Below are 27,179 nucleotides of genomic sequence, written 5' to 3'. Positions count from 1 at the left end.
CAACTTCCTACCTGATCCTGATCATTGAACCATTCAACCACCTACTGATTTCCCTTTTTCGCAAGTAGTCTAGCGGTTAGAACGCTGGCCTTGTAATCCTGGGGTCTCGGGTTCGATTCCCGGCGGTGCCCGAATTTATAACTTGTGTTGGGCAAGGCCGTGGTCTAGGCAACACGGAGTTTTCCTCCGTGGCATCCCAACAATTACTCCATTCACACACAGAAGAAGGCAATGGCAAACCACTTCTGGATCATCTGCCAAGAACGTATATGAACAGGTCCCAGTCCGAGAAAAGGATGGAAGGATCCTGTTCATATGGACCTGTCCTCAGACAGAACACTAAATAATAATAAGATGAGGTGGTCTAGCGGTTAGAACGCTGGCCTTGTAATCCTGGGGTCTCGGGTTCGATTCCCGGCGGTACCCGAATTTATAACTTGTGTTGGGCAAGGCCGTGGTCTAGGAAACACGGAGAATTCCTCCGTGGCATCCCAACAATTACTCCATTCACACACAGAAGAAGGCAATGGCAAACCACTTCTGGATCATCTGCCAAGAACGTATATGAACAGGTCCCAGTCCGAGAAAAGGATGGAAGGATCCTGTTCATATGGACCTGTCGTCAGACAGAACACTAAATAAATAAAAATACGAACACCAAAGCCCGGCAATTGTAAACGCTCTGCGACAATCTCTTGTTCTGATGCCAGTGAGTGGTGCATGCGTCACGTTCTCATGGTCACCAAGGACCGGTGTCAGTAAATTAATAACAAAACGAAAGTTGTTTACTCTTCGACGAGCTGTCACCGTAAAACATCCGAAGCCCCCGACTGGAGAAACTGGAATCACGCGAAGGAGGGACCCGTCTCCTTCCCTACAGCTTCGTGATCTGCCTGTCGCTGTCGTGTTAATGTGGCAACATCGTCGTAATTTTTACGACTGATAACGTTAAGATTGCAGCGTAGGTAAAATATTCTAACACTGGAGCCATCTCCCTCTTTACATGTCTCCGTACGTAAGGAAATAACACAGCTAACCTATGTCCTGGAGCTAGTGGGGCACTCGGTATATTCCAACGCTTGAAATAAATGTTTCGCCACAAGACCATTTCGGCTGTAGCGTTACTGGAAAACTGTGCCAGGACTGGAATGCTGGAATTTCCGCTTTGGCAACAGTGGAAATGAAGACTTGTATCTTTGGAATCATTTATCACTTTGCGTTAGTTGTAGGGCTTTTAATCTTAATTTTTAAACTCCGGCCTAAGATTCATCGTCCTTTCTGGTTTGTATTTTGTCATGAGAGAGATATTAAACTTAGAAAACGATTCTGATGTTGGCAGCAGTGTGCGTCAAACGATGAACATGCAAGCCCATTCCCGAAATTTGCTAACGAGAGGGATTTTTACACAGCTTGTATAGTAAACAGACCGAGAGCCTCCAGGGAGCTCTTCCCAGAAAACACCTGTTTCTCGTCCCTTCCGCATGGTTTGGTCACGTGAAGCAGTTTCCTGCAGTAAACGAGCCAACAGGTTAGCTCAGTGGCTATGACGCTGATTCGCATTCAGAATGAACCTGGTTTGAATCCCGGCCATGTATAATACCATACTGAGATCTTACTGCAATTGCACAGTTCCCGCGCAAAACACAGACGAACTGGGCACTCATTGTTTCGCACTCGTACTTCGTATTCGGGGGTTCCCCTGATCTGTTCTCGGATCTGCTCTCCTCAGGTTTGTCGTGGTTTCCCTGTATCCCTAGACATATGCCAAGACTGTGCTCCGAAGTGGGCCACAGCCACTTCCTTACGTATCCTTCACTGTTCATCATTTAAAACACCGTCCCATTCCTGCTCTGTGTGATCTGACAGTTCTGAAAGCGACGTTTTGGACTATGAACCCACCTCATTTGGTGAATTCGTTCTTCTATTGAACTAAGGAGGGGCACTTGAAGTTCTTTATGTAGAAAGTATGTGAATGACTACAAATTAATTCGTACTTTTGGCTTTGCGTCTCCGGAGAACGTTGAATGAATGAATGAATAACATAATAAAATTATCACTTTTTATATAATTCGTAGGAATTAAATTAGGTCGAAGATAATGCAATTAAATATATTCGTGAATGCCTACAGGTTAATACAACAGAACACTCCGCGTAAAAAGAAATCAGGTGAGACATTGCACTTCGTCTTGAACGGGTTAGAAGTAACTGCTGTCTTAATATGGGGCTGGTTACATCACATCAACATGTCCAAGTACTGTTCTGACCAAAATCTGACAACATGCTCTACCAATTTATGGTAACACAAACACACACACGTGCTGCAGTGGTAATACCAAGACCCTTCATCAGACACAATCCACCTGTCTAAAATTAATCTCTTTAAGCTTTATTAAGAAATTTCCCAACCAAAATTCTATCTACGCTTCTTGGTTCCCTCATTATAACCACATGTTGATCGCGTCATATCCCACAACTCTTAGAAACAGCGGATAACCTGAAAAAATCACGAAATTCCTTGTAAATGTATTGTTGTAAGACTTGAGGTTCTCACAGCGATGAGTATGAAGATTTCTGTCTTCTGGGTTGTTGCGCTGTGTAGTCTGGTCGATGTCTGTCATCGCCCTGATGATGGAGGCAGTATGACCTCTGAAACGTTGGTTAACATCGACCAGACTACACAGCGCAACAACCCAGAAGACGGAAATCTTCATACTCTGATGACGGAGGCAGTATGACCTCTGAAACGTTGGTAAACATCGACCAGACTACACAGCGCAACAACCCAGAAGACGGAAATCTTCATACTCTGATGACGGAGGCAGTATGACCTCTGAAACGTTGCTAAACATCGACCAGACTACACAGCGCAACAACCCAGAAGACGGAAATCTTCATACTCTGATGACGGAGGCAGTATGACCTCTGAAACGTTAGTAAACATCGACCAGACTACACAGCGCAACAACCCAGAAGACAGAAATCTTCATACTCTGATGACGGAGGCAGTATGACCTCTGAAACGTTGGTAAACATCGACCAGACTACACAGCGCAACAACCCAGAAGACGGAAATCTTCATACTCTGATGACGGAGGCAGTATGACCTCTGAAACGTTGGTAAACATCGACCAGACTACACAGCGCAACAATTCAGAAGACAGAAATCTTCATACTCTGATGACGGAGGCGGTATGACCTCTGAAACGTTAGTAAACATCGACCAGACTACACAGCGCAACAACCCAGAAGACAGAAATCTTCATACTCTGATGACGGAGGCGGTATGACCTCTGAAACGTTAGTAAACATCGACCAGACTACACAGCGCAACAACCCAGAAGACAGAAATCTTCATACTCTGATGACGGAGGCGGTATGACCTCTGAAACGTTAGTAAACATCGACCAGACTACACAGCGCAACAACCCAGAAGACAGAAATCTTCATACTCTGATGACGGAGGCGGTATGACCTCTGAAACGTTAGTAAACATCGACCAGACTACACAGCGCAACAACCCAGAAGACAGAAATCTTCAAATGTATTGTTGTCAAACACTTTAAATGTAAATAATTTCAGATGCATGGAAAAATAATAGGCCAAATTGTTATTTGGAAGGCCGAGCCCAAAAATCAGCATTTTTGGAAAAATTCGACGAGATAACAACACTTTGACAACGTGCTTGTACGCCCTTCCGAATTTGGGATTCCCCCGGTTCCATTTCCGACAGGAGATGGCTGTCCTAACAGATTTCGTGGGTTTCCTCAGTTCATGCAAATGGTCGTTCCCGCGTTACAATCCACCATACGACGTTAATGAATCACAGAACAGACAGACACAAGTTGGAGCCGCGTACCTGAAGCTGTGCGCGCACTGTCCAGTCCACTTCGTCGCGAACATCCGAACTGCCAGCCAGCTGCTGTACCTTACTCTTTATACCGCACCACGTGAGTGACTCAGTTCCACACCCCGCAACCCGCGCGGAGGATCAGCGCGCTCCCCGATCATGCGTCTGATCATTTAACGACGTTTCGTCACCTGCGTCGGTTACGTGGTGTCGATTCTCAAAGCGAACCGAAACTGTTGCCAACATAAATTTTAACTCGACAACTTAACTTCGTGTCGGCCACTCAACTCATCTATCTGATTTGCCTTTGATAATGTAAAAGTATTAGGTGTTCTCCACGTTCGAGCGTGAGCCCGGCGATGCCCGTCTTTCGCGGATCTCCTAGGAGGTAGGCAACTCATATGACCCTCTGGTTGCGTTACAACGGGAACTGTGATACCATCGTAAAAAAAAAAAATTGTTTCGCACATTTGGGCAACATTGGTGATCTCGGGTATCGAGAGTGGTGGACGGACATTTTGCTAAAATTTCGTCCAATATGAACTCAGAGACGAATTCTTGTGTAACACTGTTACTGGGGACGAACGCTGGGAGCATTAATTCGATCAAAAGACAGAAATGGACTAACGTGACACCCGGTGTCTGAACTGCGGCCTCCAGGATCGACAGGCACTATTGTGTATGGCAACAAGGTCATTTGTCTAGCCGTGGATACTTATTTCCACGCCTGAATCAGGCTTGGAGGTCTTTGGATCGGATTCTGGGTCCGCCTATTGTCTCATCAGCACGAGAGAGAGTACGTGGGCCTATCACATCACACGCTGAACTCAAAGACACGTTCCGACGCCCTGTCTTCTGTAAGTCAGACCAAGTTGGTTTATCTTTAACTTCGTCGAGAGATCGGATCAAGGACGGTGAGACGGACAAGGGATCTATCTCACACGAATATTAAACGTGTCGACTGGTAGCTAGGCTGTTTGCTGTTAAGCGACTTTGGGTCTTATGGAATAATATTATAACCATTGCCATGGTAACGCTATTAGGGGAGGCTTACTATGTGCAATAAAGTTACTATAACCTCGAGACTAGATTATATTTGAGACAGTGGTACGTGGAGTCGTATTTTATTATTTAATTAATAAAAGATAAGTAATGATATTGAGCTTTTGTAATTACAGAACATAACTTAAATTTAAAGACTGTTCACTCATCTATGGCCACTGATGTACATACAGGCCTGCTTCTTATCAAATCACAAAAAAAGATTATGTTTATGTGTTAAAGCTTCGCAGGTTTCGTAATGAAACAAAGATAATTATTGATTTTAATTTTTATTTATTTCTTTGTTAGACTTTTAAATAAGAGCACTTGAAGGGCAGTTTTCTAATATGATATATTCAGCCTATTGCGTAGGAGAAATGCATTCAGAATTTTAATCGGGAGACGTGAGAAATGATGACAGTTAGAAGGTAACGTGTGTATATGGGAGAGCAGTGTTAAATAGGGTGTGATGGCGTGATTTAGATTTGCATTGTTCAGAACATGATTTAGTAGCGGGCTGTTGTAAGTGCGATGGTGAACATCCGAGTGTTTTCGTCTCAAAATAACTCTTCTTTAAAAACTATTACTTTACTTTGGTTTTAAAATTTTTGTGGAGTACGGTACGTCGCTGTGCAGGCTTCTATTGTGTGGGACAGTGGACACCCGACTGTAACAGAGGATTCATTTCGTCGCACGATTAAACGATAAAGCACAGCAATCATCTGGTTACGTCTGTCGGCGAATCAATGAGTGACATTGCAAGGATGCAGAGGTCTTGACGCTGAGATGCTGGAACAAGCAGCGGGCCTCGTCCTAAACTTGAGTTTCCCACCCTTCTGTTCATCTGTTGACTACGAAACCTGATGATAATGATGATGATAGATTTTTGAGGCAGTCATATGCAAGTTTCAGAGGGCGGGGAATAATTCTCTGGTCGAAACAACAGCCAACATCCATAGAAAGTCCACATATACACGTTGTATAAACTGAGAAAGGATTTTTTTAAAAATAAAATGCAATGTTATTTTAGTGTTTCAAAAAAAAAATCTCACAATAGTTGGACAAAAATCTTATTTTTTTAAAAAAAAACACTATTTTCTCCATCGGATTTTGTCCAACGGGTTTATGAAGTTTCTGCTTGCATAAAAATGTCTTCGGCTGGACCTTAAGCCATCCCACACCTAATATTTCCATAGCCGTCGTTAAAGATGCAGTTTCGTCAGTCTGAATTCTTCGATTGTCTCGGATGGCTGCCCACTTTTGAATGTTACCATCCAGCCACAGAGTTAACTATGGCTCTTGTGACTTTTCCACAAAGTCCACTGATTTTGGCAAGTCTCCGATCTTAGTGAATTAGTGCATATTACTCCGATTTCATTTTTTGATAATTCCTATCTCGATTCTACATCGATTAACTCGAAAGCGGTTTTTCGTGTTAAGCCTGTAAAAATATCGTAGCATAGAAGAAGGGCAACGTTCAAGATTATACATTCAAAGTTATTTTATTTTCGTCTTAAATTTAATTATGATCGAGTTAGATTAAAAATTGACGTATCTATTTTGTGAGATTCGACGTTTTTACAGCGACAAGGATGAATATGTTGTTCTGGGTTTTGTGCGCCGTGTAGACTCGCTGGTAGAATGATAACATTTCGGGGTAACATACCGACTCCATCTTCAGTTCTGAAGACGTCATATCAACTATATATTTATCCTGTTCTAAGCGTGAGAGACAAATATTTACGTCCGTGGTCTTAGAAATAAATACATAATTTGAATATTAATTGAGAAAAGGCCCGCAAAATATCACTCCTACATCCATGGTATGTTTTTATTTTAGATTTACTTTTATTTTATATTATCTTTCTAACTATAATTTATATATTTTGCATTTTATTCTCTAAATTCTTTTATAAATTCTTTCAAAGTCTTTAGTGTTTCTTTCAATCTTCTACTTACAGACCGATATGTACATCTGATAAAATTTAAGAAAAGACAACACCTCGCCCAAAATTGAAAAACAAATGGCTTGAAACATCACCAAAATGGAATCATATTTGAGTTTTAAGTTCGTAAATATTTTACACCTGATGATAGTTTTATAAAAACTGAAACATGTTGTGTAAAGGATGTTCCAAAATGTAAATCGATCAATCCATATGGAACATCAATGATATTTTATTATCTTAATTATAAGAAATTTTAAATATTGTGATAAGACGGATTAAAATAAATAATTGTTAAAATATTGTGCATGCGTGAATATTGTGTTTGCATTTCTCGTGCAGTTTCCGGATTATTTATTCACATTACGCTGTATTTGGTGTCAACTTTCTATCTGCATCGGACAGTACACTAACCGCTCTACAAATTTTAACCGTTTGCTTACTTCTTCTTCTTCTTCTTCTCCTTCTTCTTAGTCGCCTTGTTTAATATCGACTCGTTTCCCTCTGGCCGTCGCTCGTCATTATCGCTGGTGTTGCTTGTTTCTTTTTTCTAAGTGAAAAATAACTGTTTTACAAGAAAAAAACTGGATTACATAATAATATTTGTGCAGATGAGGTTAAGGAACTTGCGCAGTGCAAGTTATGAGCTTATTACCAGACGTGTAATAATAAACATTTGTGAGTTATGAAGATCCGTACGACGGAGGATATCGATAAGGATAAACCCCCTCCTTCAGTCGCTTTTTGGAACTAATTTAACAACATCCTATTACAAATCTGACGTCACTTAAGCACTTAAACGCGTTCTAGTCGAATTTATTACATTCATGTGAGACATTAAATAACATCAGATGCAAGTATTCGTAAATTCAATCGTAAGGATAATATTTGGAGATAGATTAGAACAAACTGGAAAAGAGCTATATAAATAGCAATTTATTATAAAGCTTATAATTCTTTAGCCAAAGTGTGTTGAGGTAAATGTTCGGCCATAAGACAGACGAAATTGGAATTTAGAGAATTTTATTATGAGAAACTTCACAATACGTAGGCCCGTTCTTTTACAGATAATATTAAAGCGATTAAATGAACTAGTCTGAGTTGGGGTCGCCATGTTTCACGCATGGGAGACGGAATTCTTTTGTTGTTGAAATCCCTCAGGAGGAAAGTCCGTTTGGAAGATTTGGGTTAAGATGAGAACTCATAAGACATTAAAACATTATTGAAATGAAATGTTTTGTGGGGGATGTGAAATTGACACCGAATCAGTTTTACGCCCGATGACTGGCTTGCTGTCTTCAGATGAAAATATTTGGTTGGTTAGTATCCGTACATAAGGAAAGCCCTGTTTGATTGACTTCAGAGACAGTTATGTTAGGCTGTTGTCCTCAGATACGGTCAGGGTCTTCTGTGTAATTAAGTCAACTCTAATCATTGATTAAAGCGTGTGGAGTGTTCACGCTGACTTGTAACATTCAAAGAATCTTACTATTTTCTACCAAACAAATATAATGGGACTTGATCGCTCTGTATAATAACACTGGTGGAATTCTTATGACGTCAGAATGTTAGACTTCAAGGCCATGGAAGCTGAAGAGACAGCGATGGCGTAAGTAAAGAAACCAGAAACAGTAGAAGAGAGAATGGAACATGAAACACAACTTAAAATCCGAGGCCATAATTATCATCTCGTAAGAAGCTATTTTTCATTTTTACGGTGAGGGATTGTGAGCCCAACATCCAACCCTCGTGTTAGAGAACCACCCCTTATCGGTTATCCGCGACTGCGTCTTCAGCATATTTGCAGTTGCCCTCTGTACCGTGGTGACGAGGATATAATTAATGTAGAAACACTCATATGATTTTTAAATATAAACAATAATATTGAACTATAAACCACTTGGGTGAGGATGTGTGATGTGGATTCAGCTGGCTCAGGATACCGTCCAGCAAGAGAGCTCTCCCAGTGGACTTTGGCTGGGCCACAGAGTCGGTGGCCCGCTCCACTGATGCAGTGCCATCTATCGGACGATGCGCTTCTGCTCCGAAAACTTTGGTGTCTCTAGGATGTAACAGTGCGCTGCTGGCCTTTGTCAACAGCTCTACAAACAAACGAAATTTATTTCAAAACCTGTTCTGGTTCTGAGCATAATATGACCGCGCATTAACAGACAGAGGATAACAAGTTAGAAAAACCATAAATAGCGTAGTAATTCTATGACGTTCTTTCTGTTATCGCAAATACGCGTTCAATTCGCGAATGTAATTTTTTTTTAGATGGTTCGATGAATTTGCGTGACGTATCCTTTATTTCTGTCGTATTTTAAAGAAACTTGGAATTTGCGCACAGATGTTAGTAGAAATCTCCAGTATCCAATTTCACGACAGCTTCATTAGCCTGTTCGCGTGTTGTTGTAGACGGACAGCCTGACTACATTGGCCCCTCGGACTGAAATATTATTCTGCACAATTCTGTGATGTTTCAATCCAGACAAATGCGACGATAAATATATTTTAATACTTTTTGGGGGCCTCTTGGATTAATTTTTTTTTTTTCAGAAACATCTCATTTCCATTTTCACGGAATCTATTGGACGAAATACACAACTAGTAATGCAAATGCCTTCAATAACAGATTTTGGATTTGTTGGAATGTATAATGGAGCAATGTTGGGCGCTGGAAATATGATATTTAAGGATTTCTAGACGCAGTGAAGTGATTTGTAATTACAAAGCTGTCTGTCCTTATAAAGTATGTCACGGGATGAAGTTTCCCGACTAAAATTTTGTGTGTATTTTACGTCTCACTGCTAGTGCTACAAGTCTCATCCATTTCATCAGCCTTAATTTGACGACCATAATAAAAGGCTTGTTTGGTGAAGAATATCGATTTATAAATCTCGCCATTACTCAGATTACTTCAGGTCGCCTCTGTTCTCTCTGTGTAGGGTCCAAATATTCTCAGCATCTTGTTCATTCACCCTTTCTACTTCTGACGACACCAATAAGGGCCGTGTTGAAATCAAATCAAAAATAGGGTTCATCTGAGCATTACGTCCTTAGGTCTAAGACGACGGCGACGATATGTCTGAGTGGTGGGGTTCGCTGTTGGTTCAGGAGAAACAGTGCTATGAAAATCCTAAAAACTAAAATAGTTGAAAGAGTGAAAATTAAAATTGTTTATAATGATGATAAAAACAATAATAATAATAATAATAATAATAAGCAAAAGTAATATCAGTAATTATAGGAGCAACTGGAACTGTCTCCAAGTCACTCAGAAAATATTTGGCCAACATCCCGGGCGAATACGATATCAAGGAACTTCAGAAGACCGCCATTTTAGGATCTTCATACATCATTCGAAAGACGCTGATGTTAAATATATAATTCCTCGCAATAAAACTATATAATACATGAAGATTTCCGTCTTCTCGGTTGTTGCGCTGTGTAGTCTGGTCGATGTTAACCAACGTCATCGCCCTGATGATGGAGGCAGTATGACCTCTGAAACGTTGGTAAACATCGACCAGACTACACAGCGCAACAACCCAGAAGACAGAAATCTTCATATTCATCGCCCTGATGATGGAGGCAGTATGACCTCTGAAACGTCGGTAAACATCTACGAGAAGCAGCGCAACAACCCAGAAGACAGAAATCTTCATACTCTGATGATTGAGGCAGTATGACCTCTGAAACGTTGGTTAATATAGACCAGACTACACAGCGCAACAACCCAGAAGACAGAAATCTTCATATTCATCGCCCTGATGATGGAGGCAGTATGACCTCTGAAACGTCGGTAAACATCTACGAGAAGCAGCGCAACAACCCAGAAGACAGAAATCTTCATACTCTGATGATTGAGGCAGTATGACCTCTGAAACGTTGGTTAATATAGACCAGACTACACAGCGCAACAACCCAGAAGACGGAAATCTTCATACTCTGATGACGGAGGCAGTATGACCTCTGAAACGTTGGTTAACATCGACCAGACTACACAGCGCAACAACCCAGAAGACAGAAATCTTCATACTCTGATGATGGAGGCAGTATGACCTCTGAAACGTTGGTTAACATCGACCAGACTACACAGCGCAACAACCCAGAAGACAGAAATCTTCAGACTCATCGCCCTGATGACGGAGGCAGTATGACCTCTGAAACGTTGGTTAACATCGACCAGACTACACGGCGCAACAACCCAGAAGACGGAAATATTCATACTCACCGCTGTGAGAACCTCAAGTCTTATATATAATACATGTAACACGTATTAAAAACAAAATGTGTTTCGGAAATAGCTGCTGCCCTATGTACCTCAGGGGCAAAGTTTGTCTCGGGTACACAGAAATAAACACCCTGTAAAATTGTGAATAGATGGAATAAGTATAATAATATTAATAGTAATAATAAATACTGTTACCTGGGAACGCCATTCAAGGTGGAAATAATATGAAGATGAATGAAAACTTATTGAAGACATTCCTGAATGTTGGTACGAAGATGATAATGTCGGTAATTTCGGAACTGCAGCTAATTAATTAGGTCTGTGGTAACCAGCCTAGTACGGGAGGAACAAGTAGAGGAGGTCCCGAGGCTAAGACACCACCGACACCAACACCAGTTATCTCACTGTCTTTCCGGAAGTGTCTTTGTACGCCGCGCACACTTGTCGTTCCCATGCGACCTGGGTGGCCCCCTCCACGCCCCGTCTTCTTACTGGACCAGCAGCTCCTCTCATTTTTATTTGAATCTCGTAATTGAGGTCCCTTACTTGCATCCACAGACCGTTCTAAAAATATTGTCGCTAGTATTATTATGAACGATCGTATCTAGACCAGTGGTGTTATTTCTGGTCGGGAACTAGACAAAAGACATAAACCCCCATGCATATTCCTCTTTAATGTTGCCGCTCGAAACGTAGAAATATCAGATTTCAGAAGCCTTGACATTAGTCACACTGGTACGTCCATCGGTAATTTCTAACAACGTTTTATTTTAACATCGTATCAGTGCTCAGTTTGTCACTCGGAGTTGCAGTACCTGCCCCCGAAACTTCAACAGTGGACCACCCTGCACGCCCTCCTCCTAAAATCGAGAAACGAATCCAGTGGTATCTATATTCCGTCCAAAGAAAAGTGACTTAACTGTCTCCACAGAGCCTTTGTTTGGAATCTAATGGTCGCTCACATAACAAAGGAATTTCCCGATGGGAATCAAAACTTCGTTACCTGGTTCACATGAACTCCCACGTTAAGTACCCGTGTCCTCAGACGTGAATTAAGGAGGCGGCTTTCAAATAAAGAGGGCAGCCGACAATGAGTGGTCATTCAACTTGGGGGTTGTGTCGGGGGCGGGGGCTAACGACTCTTCAGGGTAAAAGAAATTTTGTATGTTAACAAAACGTTAGACGCGACCTCTCACTTTTGACGGATTCTTTGGAACGATCTGAGTAGCGGATAATGAACATGCGATTTGGAAGTTGGAATTTCTTTTGGATTAAACTCCAGTGTAGTTACTGTGACATCTGACCGATGGTCAATGAGTTTTTGTTTTCAGAGCTAAGTCGTCGTGACGTCGACATTGCCTCTGGTTCCAAAAATTTGGAGCGACAGAACTTGACTTGATTGCCGGTTGATGGACTTTCTTTGAACATCTACCGATTTCCTGCGATTGCAACATTTCTGGTTAGCAGACTTCAGTAATCTCAACAGAGAATTTCTGAAGAAATCAATGCCATTTCACTGGCCTTATTACTGCTCGTAATGGAAATTGTTGTGAATCGAGAACATCACACTTGATGGACGATATCTGACGGGTGTTGTTTTTAAGAAGTGTCTTTTGCCATAATGTTCGTCGATGTTAAACACTTGTATTTCATTTCGATTTACTTTAAGTAAATTCTGGTCGAATAGTGTTTTCTTTAAAAATGATGAACGAACGCTGCCCTATTCTGTATAAGTTAGATTTAATGGGAGTAGAGAAAATCAGACGGGACCAGGTTTGGAATTGAACTAGCAGATCGTCACTTAGGGGACCATATTAGCTGTTAAGAGGGCAGAGTTTTCTTGTGATTTATTTATTTATTTAGTGTTCTGTCTGGCGACAGGTCCATATGAACAGGATCCTTCCATCCTTTTCTCGGACTGGGACCTGTTCATATACGTTCTTGGCAGATGATCCAGAAGTGGTTTGCCATTGCCTTCTTCTGTGTGTGAATGGAGTAATTGTTGGGATGCCACGGAGGAAAACTCCGTGTTGCCTAGACCACGGCCTTGCCCAACACAAGTTATAAATTCTGGCACCGCCGGGAATCGAACCCGAGACCCCAGGTTTACAAGGCCAGCGTTCTAACCACTAGACCACCGTGGCGCTTTTCTTGTGATAGGACGTCATATATAATACTACGATATTGTTTTGTGTAATTCACATGCAGCAACTGAGGAAGAACGTGATGACAAAATGATAGCTGTTATGAGGAACTAGGGCGTGCATTAGATGAATGTCTAAAGAAACACGTATGAATGTCAGGAGATTTCAATGCAGGTGTGGAAAGGAAAGATATTTTCAAATCAACAATTGCAGGTTAGCAGTTTTGTAAAACTTACATTTTAATTTGGACGGGAATAGGACTTGGGGGGAGAGATTAGATAGAGGATGAAACTACCAGCGAAGGGCAGCGTAGGTTACTACGAGTTGAAGCAGCAAAGACCATGGCTTGATTAAGAATATTCAGATTTGTTAGATAAAATCAGGCGGGTTGATATGCAGTGGTTTCAGAGCTGAAAGTAAAGTAATGCAGATAATATGGGTGGTACTAATGTGAAGCCTGTGGAACTTTCAGGACCGAACAAAGGAATATCTGAAGGACAAAATTAATGCCTTTGAAACAGTCAGTAAGAGAAAAAGAACCGATAGATCTATACAGAGGAATAAATTAATTTAAGAAGGGTTACCAGCCTGGGAATAACTTGGTAAATTATGAGAATAGTAATCTGTTTGCAGATTCCCAAAATATGCTCATATGTTAATAGAAGGTAGTTAATTAGGGCTACGTTCTAAGATCCAAGAAACTGTTAATTGTATTTGGAATGACAAAATCTTCTCAGAACAGTGGAAGCTAACCTATTATTGAGTGTATTTATGAGAATTGTAGTAAAACCGACTGTAATAGGTAATTATAAAGGAATGTCACTGTTATCAACTACACAAAAAATGTTATTTAACATTATTCCGTCAAGGTCAACTCCATATGTAGATAAAATTTGTTGGGGATCATCAATGTGGATTTTGACGTAATTGATCAACAGCTGATCAAAATGAGATGCGAGGTAATACATCCTCTGAAAATGTGATAGTTAAAATATTTTGGGACGTCGTAAATAAATCACGAGGGAATTGAAAAAGGATATATTCTGGTCCTTCTTGGCAAGCACGCAATTAAGGACCCTTTCGTCTCCCTGAAATTTTGCCTTTCGTTCTGTATGCATTGCAATCTGGTCTCTGTTGTCAGGGAAGAACACGGACTGAGAGTGTGTGAGAAGTGACAATAGAAAATTGCATAATGAGGAGCTTTGTAGTTTGTACTCCTCACCAAGGGAGGACCCAGAATTGTACCAAATTTGAGTTGCCCCTCCCCGAGGTTTTCAGGATTATTTCTACCTGGCACAGAGCCCCCTAACTTACCATCCCCACTCCCACGGGGGCTTTGCCCTTGCTGGGCTTTCACCGTTGTAGGTTAGACCACCCAGGGTTGGCCACCTCTGGGGATTACACTCCACGGGTCTCATCTGTGCCTTTCCCACTGTACCCGGACAACCCTGTCATCCCTTCATACTGGTGACAGAGGCCACTGTTAGATCACTTGGTTGCCCTCCTGACGTCTTCGACCGTGATGTAGCGTAAAGAACGATTTTTGGAATTTTATTGTACTCCAAAGAGTACACCTTTACAATTGTGTTTGTGCTCTTTATTATACTTTCTGGTAGCAAGCATAAGGCTAACAACGGAACGAGACGGGAGAAACAAACAGACGTTTTGGTGTAGGTAACAAATTTCGCCCATCAGCTCCGGCACTTTGTTTCATGGGTGCATGCGAACGGACGTTGTATCTGAAATTGCGTATAAAATTGTTGAGCGGTGTCTTAGCAACGAGTTTGTCGACCTCAATTTGCTCTGCGTCTCAAATTGAATTGGGTCCGTACTAGGGTTACCGTGAGTCTGCCGACTCCTTCCATCCACTGCCCTAAGGCCACAGCAAGGTTGTTTGTTCTTAAGCGACGTCTTCCGACTGTAATGTTGTTTCCACGTCCGAGTTTATTTACATCAGTCTTTCCCAAACTCTTGTTCTGAGGTTTCCTTGATGTGATTTTAGGATTTGAGACCTCGTATCCTATAAAAATTAATCAATATTTTCTTTCTTCGTAGTTCTTGTCAGCAAATATGATAATCAAATCAAGAGAACGAGCCGTTCACTAGTCGCAAATGGAAGATATTATTAAGAATAAGATTAAGACATGCAGTGCATCTGGATGCATTGAGCTTAGGGCGAGCTCTTGTGGACATGGTGAGGAAGCTTAGTGAGCGACTGTCAGCTTGTCAGTAAGACTGCTCTTCCTGTAGTTGGTTAACAATTTTAGGGAAGGATTACGAGGTAAAAAGCCTCTGAGTTGCGTAGTCTTATCAGTTCCTTCATTTCTAAGACACGTTGCCTGACGTTGTCACCCGAGTACCTGTTCCGAACTGGATTGGTCATGTTCGCTTAATTTCGTTGTGGGCCACCACTCAACACTTAATTGGCGCTGCCACCACCTGTCATATGTAGCCTGGTTTCCGGCACAGTCACGTGTTCATTAAGCCTTGCAGTCGACAAACAGAACCATCGTAATTCGACCGTTAGAGGAGGGGCGACATCGTCTTCTATGTGGAATCAAACTAAATTGAATCAGATAAGGTTATTGAAACATCAGATTGCAATGTGACAACTGGCTGTCTAAAAGGCGCATGATCTGGATTTATTTAAATTTTACGACAGTAGATATATTAATAAACATATTAGACTGCCCAAATAACAATAACAATTGATACAGAATTGTTATTTTCTTATTAAAATATATAATATAATTCAGGTCTATACACAAACTTTATTTATAAAGGCGCAGTATTGTAACATCGTAGTAACGATGAATAGCGCAAATTTTAAATTTTAACATCTGTAAATAAAGTTTGTGTATAGACCTGAATTATATTATATATTTTAATTATAAAACACAAACATGACGCATTTAAACTTTAAAGTTATTTTCTTAATTTTATCTTATCACGACCTTATATTATAACTGTATTACCCTTGAAATCAGTTAATTTAATAAAAATTTTCTTGGATATTATCCATCGTCTAGTAAATATAAAACGTAAAACGACGTTTCGGAGATGGGACTCTATCTCCGTCTTCAGGTTCCTACACAGTTGGGCCCACTAGATACAGCTAATCCCTATCTCCGGAATCGGGACTTTCACTTTTTTACTTTGTCCGGAGATAGGGATTAGCTCTATCTAGTGGGCCCAACTGTGTAGGAACCTGAAGACGGAGATAGAGTCCCATCTCCGAAACGTCGTTTTACGTTTTATATTTACTAGACGATGGATAATATCCAAGAAAAATTTTATTCAAGGTCCGGAGATAGGGATTAGCTCTATCTAATGGGCCCAACTGTGTAGGAACCTGAAGACGGAGATAGAGTCCCATCTCCGAAACGTCGTTTTACGTTTTATATTTACTAGACGATGGATAATATCCAAGGAAATTTTTATTCAATTGACTCTTCACCATCGTCAAGAAGTTTTAGATTTGAAATCAGTTCTTTAATATCTTTTTTATCCACGAACGAAAACCGAGAAAATCCTTAATCTGAAGAGCTGGTCTTTATGAAGAGAATCGAACCCGGGTCTTCGGAAACGACACACGAGTGTCAGCCACTCGTGGTTCTCTCCACGTCTTGTGAAGATGTTGCACACGGAGGTCTGGTTGCAGGACACGCGTGTCCACTGATGTGAGATTTCCTGGAGCAGAATGTTCCTTGAGGAGCTAAGGATCGTTTGGCCAGTGAAGAAATACTTGAAATAGCCAAACTTCCTCTCCATCTGTTTCTAGACCGGACGGCCTTTTGCCGGATGACTTCGGTTATTGAAATTCGGTTATAAAAGATACACAAAACGACCACTGGCTAGGGGAAATTTGTTATATATATATTGACAGAACTGCCCAGTGGCGGCCTGTAATGCTGACGGTTGTCAATTTTCAGGTTATTGTTACTGGAGAAATTGACACAACGAAGTGAATGGATCCAATGAAAGAGTTTTGTTGTTTTTGGTACAGCCAGGCATTAGTTAATACAGTCTCGTTTAAGAAGCACCTCGTTCTTTCTGCTGTCACGAAATGTCCACAGGGCGTTGCAGTACCTTATCCCGCCTCAAGGTGAGATCAAAGAAGTTTTTCCCTCGGTCTCTTCAAATTATGCATTTGTTGGTAAGAAAAAAATAGAACCGCATTCCTAACTCGGTCTGTAGTTTTCTGCAGAAAGTCCCAAGAAACTTCCCCCCTCCCCTCACCGCTTCCCGCCCGCCGCTCGACGCTGCATGTGTTACTAACACCACGTGAGTACGAGAGTGGCACATGTTATAGCCGAGGTAAGAAGGGAAGATAATTAATTCATTCGAGAGGGACAAGCTTCACCGTTTCTACAGGCATCAGATGTCGCTTGGCGTGTAACGGGACAGATTTTACTGTGACACGTTATTAATTTTGTAATTCTACTGTTATTTCACACTCGGAACACAAGAAAATCTGAAAAAAACCTGAACTGAACGCGGTTGCCCGGCTCTACCCTACGGGAGACATTTGTTTTAAAGAGATAACGAGGAATATTCTTCATCGCTTTATCCAGGTCCAGTAAGTTGAACACGTGGTCTCATGAAATAATTACTTCTGTCCGAATATTATTAATAATATTCAGTTTATTCGAGTTTGTTTTCTGTAGCTTACGTTATATACCATTGAATGACGAGTGGACATGAATGGGAACGGATACGAAAGGACACAGTTATAGCCTCATTTAATACAGAATGATATCCCAACACTTACATGGATGAACTAAGGGATACCACGTAAAACATATTTTTGAACCCAGGACCTTCCGAGAACAAAGCGGTAGTAACCGACATTCGGCGTTTCTAACCAGTAATTCGAAAGGAGTCGCGGAGTCGGTATTGTGGTTTAAAAAGTGCGTTTCCCGAGGTTGTTGAAAAGTAAATGCAAGATGGTACTTAAAAGAACGAAAGAGCCTTAGTGAAATTGTAGCAAGGCGACTGCCATGTTCTGGCTGACACGCAAAAACGACGAGACTTACTGGCAAGTAACTTGTGCATCGCGGAGTGATTCTGCGTGCGTGTAGTCACTCAGAAGAGACACTAGAAATGGCCATCTGATGGCCGGTTATCAGTCACGTACGAAAGCCTGCAATTAAAATAATTATTTACATGCATGGAGCAGTCTCATCACAGATACCAGTCTACAAGAGCGAAACAAAAAGCTGGTCGCTTTCATTGTCCAGTTCTGGAGAGAAGGAGGACGAACCATTGCATGACAAAGCAGCTGAATATTTGTGTTCCTTTCTGGAAACCAGAGGCAGTTCACAGACACGTTCCGAGTCCCACGGCATGAATGTGCAAAAAGGGAGACCAGATGACAGTTCTCGGAATGGATGTTATGACTTGCATTCTGCCTAATAAAAGACAGAAAACGAGCGGCCGTGGAAAACACACGGACTTTCCCACTTTCAAAATTTGTGTGGAAAGGAGAGGCAGCAGTTTCCTGATGGCCAGGCCATTAAGACTTAACGCGACTGCCATGTGCTTGCAATTGTGTGTTTCAGCTGTAGCTGAAATGTCAGGAGTATGGGGGGGGGGCAGTTGTGGACTATATTAAAAGCCAAGCGGAAATTCTGGGACTTTTATAAAAAACCCGAAGGTTCATCACCGTTTTCTCAACAGCCCGCCATAAAACCATAACCCGAGCCAGTTGAGTCCAAAACATAATATATCATCCCCTTCAACTCTCATGTGTTTTGAGTGGTATATACCATTCGGGTTTTCCAATCTAAAACTTTATACGCAATTCTTTATCTCCCACATCTCATCCTCCGTGATTTGTGGTTAATCATAATAGCGTTTCGTGGAGTGCGGATTATGGAATTTCTCCATCCCCTGTCAGCTCATTCCACTCAGGACCAATTTCCATTTCGTGTCTTTGCCCCACAATTAGAGACCAAGTTTCGCACCCATAAAAGCAGGTAAAGAAATTGTTTCTCACGCTTGTTAAAGCTTGTAGTTAGCAGGAAAGAAGACAAAATATTCACAAGGTCATGCTACCCTCATTTAATAACTTTGTCCTGTAGTCTGTTGACAAGACATGAGCGCGTACGTAGTTTTCGTTGATCCCACATATAGTTATTCGTTTATATTTATGATATTTACGTTTTCGGTAAATAAATTAACAGATCAGTAGATCATAAAAGCGAGCCTTGCACGTATTGAAAATTAATAGGGGATCAGCATTTCATTTAGCTGTTTTTTAAATTAATTTATATTTCTGTTTGGGTTTCTGAACTTTTGTTCTTACCATTTCTTTAAAAAGGATAGATTTAGTCGTTCAGTTCTCCGCCTTTTGTCATGAACGTTCTATGATATCATCCGTCTTATCTCTGTTTATCTACTTTGTATTATCTAATAATTTTGCACATTTTTAGTCAGATCATATTTTATGCCTACATGGAATATTCTACAAATAACAAGCTGCACGTTACGATACTGTTCTTCTGGGTTGTGATTACGTGTGGTCTCATACGTAGACATAAGAATTTTTGATAAATATACTCTCTACATTTGTAGGTCTCTCCTAAAAATGGAGGTACTTTGTTTCTCCGAAATTCTGATGTTTACCTACGAGTCCGTCACACCCTCGTCTTCAGCGCAGTGAGAACATCAGATCGCTCGAGAGTCGTCGGTGTTGTTACATTCTTCGGTGTCTGTATCCGACATTTTCTCTCCTATCCCTCGTCTTCAATCAAAATGATAACTTCAGTAGCTGATAAAGGATCGTTAATATCCCACTCGTTGTGCTCGTGGGAGTGTGTGTGTGTGTGGGGGGAAGCCACTAGTGGTCTATTTCCAGAGGGGAATTCAGTGCGAGGGATCCGGAATTAGGGTGACACCACCATCCAGCCAGACAGTCACCAGACGCCAGACGCCAGACGCCAGACGCCTCCAATGCCAAGGTCATATACCCCACATGTCATTATCTAGGGTCTCGGATAAAATTCTGGCTAAGAAGCCAGAAATGTTATGTCACGCTTACATTTTATTCTGGGTTGTTGCGTCATGTCTGGTGGAAGATTAATGAAGCACTTCTGAAACGTCGGTAAATGTCTAACTGATTACACGGCGCAACAACCCAGAATACAACCATCTTTATACTCGCCGTCCTGAGACCTGAAATCTCATTTTCTAACTTTTCATGCATCATTAAACCCTGACATGTTACAGATTCGGTAAATAGAATTTGAAAGTAGCTTACGAATTTCGTCAGGACATAGGTTTCACTGACTTGTGGCGTTCCTCGGTTCCACGTCGGTCACTCACTCACTCCTCGGAGTAATTCAGAAGCTAATGTTCCCTCAGTTGTTCGAGAAATTTCCTGAATTTTATGGAACTCTGAGGGTCACGTGAGATTTCGTCGTGTCCTACAGAGTGACGTATTCCCGTGCGATCAGTTTCGTGAGCACGGAGTCCATATCGTCATCGTCTCCTCCGTCAGGGTAGACGTGGTGAGTTTACGTTCCTGAAACATTTTATATGAGCTGCATGCAGCCCGAGAATAATTATCCGACTTCAATCGCTGTAACAACTTCAAACTTCGCAAGTTATAGGTCCAATTTTATCGAATCGGTACCACCATATCCTGTTTATTTAATATATCGATTTTAATATTATCGCCTCATCACTGCTTACGTCACCCAAATGACTTCTTCGCTTCAGGTTTTCGAGCTAAAGACGTTCATTTCTAATGTCGCGTTTGCGTGCTACATGTCCAGTCCGTGTCATCCTTGTTGGGCTGATTACCTGAATAATGTGCAAAGTATGAAGCTCCTAAAAACAGTTTTTCATCTCAAGCGACCATCCCCACAACTCAGTGTCTTTATTAAGGACCGCAAGGTTGGATATGAGTCCCTGTCGCACGGAGTCACAGGATTCACCTGGATCCTCGCAGTATATGTTATCCACCAGAGACTGTGAGTGTTCGTTCATGTTTCAAAGATTTACTGTCTTATCGATAACTTGCGTAAGACACTTAACTACAAGGTGATCTAGAAATAGCTTCTCCTATTAATTATCCGGAATGGGCGTTGCTTCAATTGCGAAGATATCTCGGTGTCTGAGCTTGCGTGCTGCGTGATACATGACGGGGACAAACTGCAGTGATACCAACACAATTACCAGTTGACGGCGACAAAATCAGAAAAGATTTTTACATAAAATTTACCAACGAAAACATACTTTCTCATACCTGTAAAATGAATCAATTCAAGTGATAACTTCATGGAGCAGAGCCCTTGAGCAGCTGATGGTCGCTCAGTTAATTTTATTGTATCATCCGCTCGCAGAGCGGCTGTCCTTATAAATGTTCTCTAATGGTTTTCCTCAGTCCACGTTTTTTTATTGTGAATTTTTACTGCTATGCACATTGAAACGGTCCAGAATCCTTCGGCTCAGCAGCTTTTGTAAACACGGTAATGAACTGTTGGGTTCCACAAGACGGCGAAGTTTTCGGTTAACTGAACGACTGTCAACTTAAGAATGTTGAAGTCAAATTCGTGGAGGCATAACTTTGTGGATGTGTGGAGGAAAACCTCGACATCACATGCATGCGAGTGGTTCAAATTTGCGATCCGGCCACTTTAACCCTGGGGAATAATCCCACATGGACGCAGTGGCCAGCAAACCAGCTCGTGCCTCACACCCGGAGGTGCGTGGTGACCATTGGGGGAGGGGGGGGGGTCTTGGCGTAGTTGTCAAAGACGTAGCAGCAGCTGTTGGTATGTGACTTTGAAGTAGATTTGTTACAGCCTTGAGAACTCTTATTACGCAACACAAACACTGTTGAATGACACAGTAATCTCAGTTATCCACTGTTACGTTTTTCACAAGGTGAGTCTGGTGAATGTAATCATTTTGTCACTAGGATGTAAATTTTGTTGGTATCTGCCGAAATCTGTTGGAGTACAGTGATGCTTTGAAAGATGTTAATAGGAAAGTTTGTAATCTAGATGTTTTTTTTACACAATTTGTCGTGTTTTCGAGGTTGCACAGTACTGACATGTAATATCTTTATAGTTTAGATGCGTCATGTTTGTGTTTTCAATTCATACATATATTTATTCTTCAAGTCTATACACAAAACATTTTAATATTGATGTTTAAAATTAAAATTGATATAAATAATTCGCGCTATTCATCGTTTTCTCGATGTTACAATTTGCGCTATATATTACAACATGTTTCGATGTCTCAGCATCATCTTCAGGTTTTATTTTTATAGTGAACTTTTATAACAATATCCAAACTCTTTTACATATAAATAATATTAATAATGTTAATTATATTGTTGATAATTTCACAGAAATAATGAACAAATAACATAATACGCCACATAATATGCAAAAGAATCAGAAGATAAAAGGAACATCCACAACTACAACCTACAATCTACAAATACTGAAAAGCGCGCATTAAAAAATATTGAATAGTTTTAAAAATAAAACCTGAAGATGATGCTGAGACATCGAAACATGTAATATATAGCGCAAATTGTAACATCGATAAAAACGATGAATAGCGCCAAATATTTATATCAATTTTAATTTTTAACATCAATATTAATATAGTTTGTGTATAGACTTGAAGAATAAATATATGTATGTAATATCTTATCCTGACGATTGAAGTAAAGTAGCTCGTCTCAGAATGAATTGATAACGAAAATTCTTTATAATCGTTGTCTTTTGTTTATCGCACACATTTCTACCTAATCCCAAAACACGAATTTCGTAAATCCATTGGTTACTTTTCACGCTTTGTTTCCGGATTTGTTGGGCTAATTTAAATTTAATTTGGAAATAAGCTTTCCTCATTGGCTGAACACAGAGCGAAGTCGCTTGGCGACGGTTTGTACCGTCATCTCTCTATTGTCACTTAGGCCAGATTTTGCATAAATTCAATTAATACGGGGTCCAGCCGCCTTGGGGTAAAATATCGGAAAGCTCTGTTGAAGCACCGAGTTACAAGAAGTTCTAAACTTCCTGTATGGGTTGCTACTCGGATGACCGCCTGACAGTGACAAATAAGGACGTCTTACTTCTAGTCGCCGAAGACCGAGACTAGTCAAATTTATGGTTTCCGTTCTGTCTCTGTTAGCCTACAGCTTACTAACTGCACACATGCGAAGTGTTAAGAACTTTGTAATTAAACAATAACTTACGATTCCAACTTCATCCTCGATAGGCAATCAGAGTCTCGGCTCGGCTTTAAGACCTGATGATTACGTTTTTAATCCCGGGAAGCACAGGCTGTTCTAAATTGTATTAAAAAATCCAGTCCGCACCTCCAAGAAAACACAGCTCTTCACCATTACGAATATAAACTGGTTAACGCTGTTTAAGAAAATAGTTGCTGTTTACATTGCGAATAATACAAAATGAAGAATTACTGATTGTTTAAGCAAGTGGCTCTTATAGTTATTTATTTATTTATTTAGTGTTCTGTCTGGCGACAGGTCAGGTCCATATGAACAGGATCCTTCCATCCTTTTCTCGGACTGGGACCTGTTCATATACGTTCTTGGCAGATGATCCAGAAGTGGTTTGCCATTGCCTTCTTCTGTGTGTGAATGGAGTAATTGTTGGGATGCCACGGAGGAAAACTCCGTGTTGCCTAGACCACGGCCTTGCCCAACACAAGTTATAAATTCGGGCACCGCCGGGAATCGAACCCGAGACCCCCAGGATTACAAGGCCAGCGTTCTAACCGCTAGACCACCTCATCTTATTATTATTTAGTGTTCTGTGTGACGACAGGTCCATATGAACAGGATCCTTCCATCCTTTTCTCTTCTCGGACTGGGACCTGTTCATATACGTTCTTGGCAGATGATCCAGAAGTGGTTTGCCATTGCCTTCTTCTGTGTGTGAATGGAGTAATTGTTGGGATGCCACGGAGGAAAACTCCGTGTTGCCTAGACCACGGCCTTGCCCAACACAAGTTATAAATTCGGGCACCGCCGGGAATCGAACCCGAGACCCCAGGATTACAAGGCCAGCGTTCTAACCGCTAGACCACCGTGGCTTCTTATAGTTACCTAAGATTAAACAGTGAGTCACACAGTCTGGGGACAAATTACCTAGGATTCTCGGTGGGAGGGATGTTTGGTGGATGGAATCACAGTTGTTGTAGATACGTTTCCAGAGGCTATAGTTTTAAAGTATGAAGTATGAAATATGGAATAATTTTTGGGGACAATTCTTCTAACAGCAAAAAGAACGAAGAACATTTTCATTCAAATTCTGCTCCAGACAAGTAATAAGAATCAGCTTCGTAGACCAATTGCCAATACCTCTTGCTTTCAGAAAATCACGTTCTATGCAAACATCAAAATTTTTAAGTCTCACGAGTCGTAAGAATGAAAAGTCACAATTTAAAGTAGCATTACAAAGGTACTTAAGTACTCACTTATTTTACTCTGTTGATGAATTTGTAATGTATGAAAATGACTCATAATGTTTTAAAGGTTTTCTTTGATTTTATGTTGTATAAATGCGTAGTATAATTTAATTGCTGTATATGTGTGGATTTATTCGAAACAGTTCGCTACTTTATGTGAAATCTCAATTTAATTTATGCGAGAAGTTCATGATATTTAAACGTGTTGTACTTCTATGATTTATTCCACATGCAATTGTCATCTGAATAACTTATGGATTCAGAAATAGTTACGTGAACATATTCTGCCCTTATAAAAATATATAGGAATGCCGGATGGAGCTGCCATTTGCAGGCCGTTCCTGACGACATGCATTGTTTTCGCAAGAATGCGGGTAGAACACCATTCCGTTATCTGCAGGTGGTTATGAATTCCACTACTTAAACTTCTCTCGCCTTGCTAGTACGTGCTTTGAACCGATAACGACACTGAAGGTGTTTAAATTCTACGGATTTTAATTGAGAGATCCATAATTCTCTCAGCCCATGATTATGTTCTCTTCCTGAGGTTTGGCGCGAGTATAGACTCACCGAGAGATTCCAACGTTTCGGGGAAGCATACTGTGTCCATCTTCATGTTGTTGTTTTTTTTTTATTTGTAGTGTTCTGTGTGACGACAGGTCCATATGAACAGGATCCTTCCATCCTTTTCTCGGACTGGGACCTGTTCATATACGTTCTTGGCAGATGATCCAGAAGTGGTTTGCCATTGCCTTCTTCTGTGTGTGAATGGAGTAATTGTTGGGATGCCACGGAGGAGAACTCCGTGTTGCCTAGACCACGGCCTTGCCCAACACAAGTTATAAATTCGGGCACCGCCGGGAATGGAACCCAAGGCCAGCGTTCTAACCGCTAGACCACCGTGGCTACCATATTCATGTATATAAATAAAAATGAAATAGCGTGAAATCCATAATATTTTCCTCCAGTGGTCTCAGTTTCTGGCCTCGTTGATGCGTTAAATGGGGGCATTATTCCTCGTGTAAATTGTTAATATGTTAATTGATCCGGATAAAAAGTCTGGGCTTCAGTTCCACGCTCCCGTGACTGTACATAGCGGACTCGCAACACGGAGAAAACTGAAAGAATTATGAACAAATTACTGAGACAAATGGGAGCGCGTTTAACTGACCACGTAGCCTTCTGACTTCGCTCTTTAGAGCTGCATGTACGTAGTATTTCTTCCTTTGGCGAACACCACGTTCAGCACTGCCCTGCCTCTATGTAGCGAGCTCTGTGTCCGCGTACTAGACAGCCTGGCGTTTTGCTTGGCTCGTGAATGCAAATACAAGCTGCCCCAAGAAGAATGTGTCCTAGGCGCCTTCCAGTTTTGTGACTGATCTGAAATGCATGGACTCGCGCGATCATCTTCCTTACACCTTCGTGACCTGAGCACTCAAAGGTTCTCGGGGAAGGAGAAAATACGTCGTAACAGCCGAGGTAAAGTCTTTTTGTGGTTGCGGGATCGTTTCGGTAGTTGTCACTGACCGCAACAAGTTTCTGTCCATTCTTTTGTTTGCGGGGTTCTTAGAAATGTTTCGTCGTAACTTACGTGCGTTACGTATGCAGCTCAACAGATCGAGGAGTTATTTAAACCGGCAATTTTTACCATTTACGTTCGTAACGATTTTTTACAGTGACTTTCTTGCAACATTTCAAGTTATCTCACTTCGGGGACAATCTCTTTGACGTCCGTCGGGAGCCTAATAAGAGGCTGTGTGCCCTCAGCGGTATCCGAAGCTACGGTCCGTCAAACCGGACGGAAAACTGAAAATGAACCATCGCATTGGAATCATTTCTGATGTCCACCCTGTACCAGAAGAAACGGCCAGACACGTGCTTCATGTTGTCCAGTCTGATATTTCTGTACATTGTATTGGTATCTGTTCGTGGTACGAGATATTTGTTTTTGCGACTGCGCAGTACTCACATACACAGCATTCCGATTATACAGAGTGGGGCAACGTTCGTTCGTCATTTTTAAAGATGCTCTAGTCGGCCACAGTTTATTCAGATTTATTCAAAGCAACGGAAATTTTAAAATAAAAGTTCTCGCCGTTATTGAAGGACGTTATATCAAAGATACTTCTTAAAAACAACACCCGTCAGATATCGTCCATCAAGTGTGATGTTCTCGATTCACAACAATTTCCATTACGCGCAGTAAAATGGCCGGTGATATGGCATTAATTTCTTCGGAATTTTACTGCTCGACTGTGTGTTTGAACTTTGGAATAATTTCTATCCGTAGCGAGATTTCTTGGCTACCCCGTTCACCCGTTCAGAAGATATCGGGCATTGATTCCGGTCTATTGAAAACAATTCAGGCAGTCGTTTTGCGTGGTATTCCTCTATCCCACGATAGTAACTCAAAATATACAATGATTATTTCTTCCCATTTCATCATATTATCGACGCTAACACATGGAATTGAAGAAACATCGTTAAACTGGCATAAATTCAT

The 27,179-nt window shown here is 41.1% G+C and overlaps 1 protein-coding gene and 1 long non-coding RNA gene across 2 annotated transcripts in view; one reads left to right on the top strand and one right to left on the bottom strand.

Annotated features, from left to right (window-relative positions):
- The window catches only part of LOC110829629 (sclerostin domain-containing protein 1), a 40,355-nt gene extending 36,400 nt beyond the window's left edge, over positions 1-3,955 (bottom strand). Inside the window, exon 1 of the mRNA XM_022063554.2 lies at positions 3,858-3,955. The gene's annotated coding sequence lies outside the window, so the exon portion shown is untranslated. The remainder of the gene's footprint in view (positions 1-3,857) is intronic.
- Positions 1-27,179, top strand: part of LOC110829631 (uncharacterized) — a 229,096-nt gene that overhangs the window by 37,554 nt on the left and 164,363 nt on the right. The gene's annotated exons all lie outside the window — the stretch shown is intronic.

Source organism: Zootermopsis nevadensis, unplaced genomic scaffold, assembly GCF_977971745.1.
Source record: "Zootermopsis nevadensis isolate Lab colony 2312 unplaced genomic scaffold, Znev_1.0 Znev_ptg000010l, whole genome shotgun sequence".
NCBI lineage: Eukaryota > Metazoa > Arthropoda > Insecta > Blattodea > Termopsidae > Zootermopsis > Zootermopsis nevadensis.
This window is presented reverse-complemented; position numbering and strand designations above follow the sequence as displayed.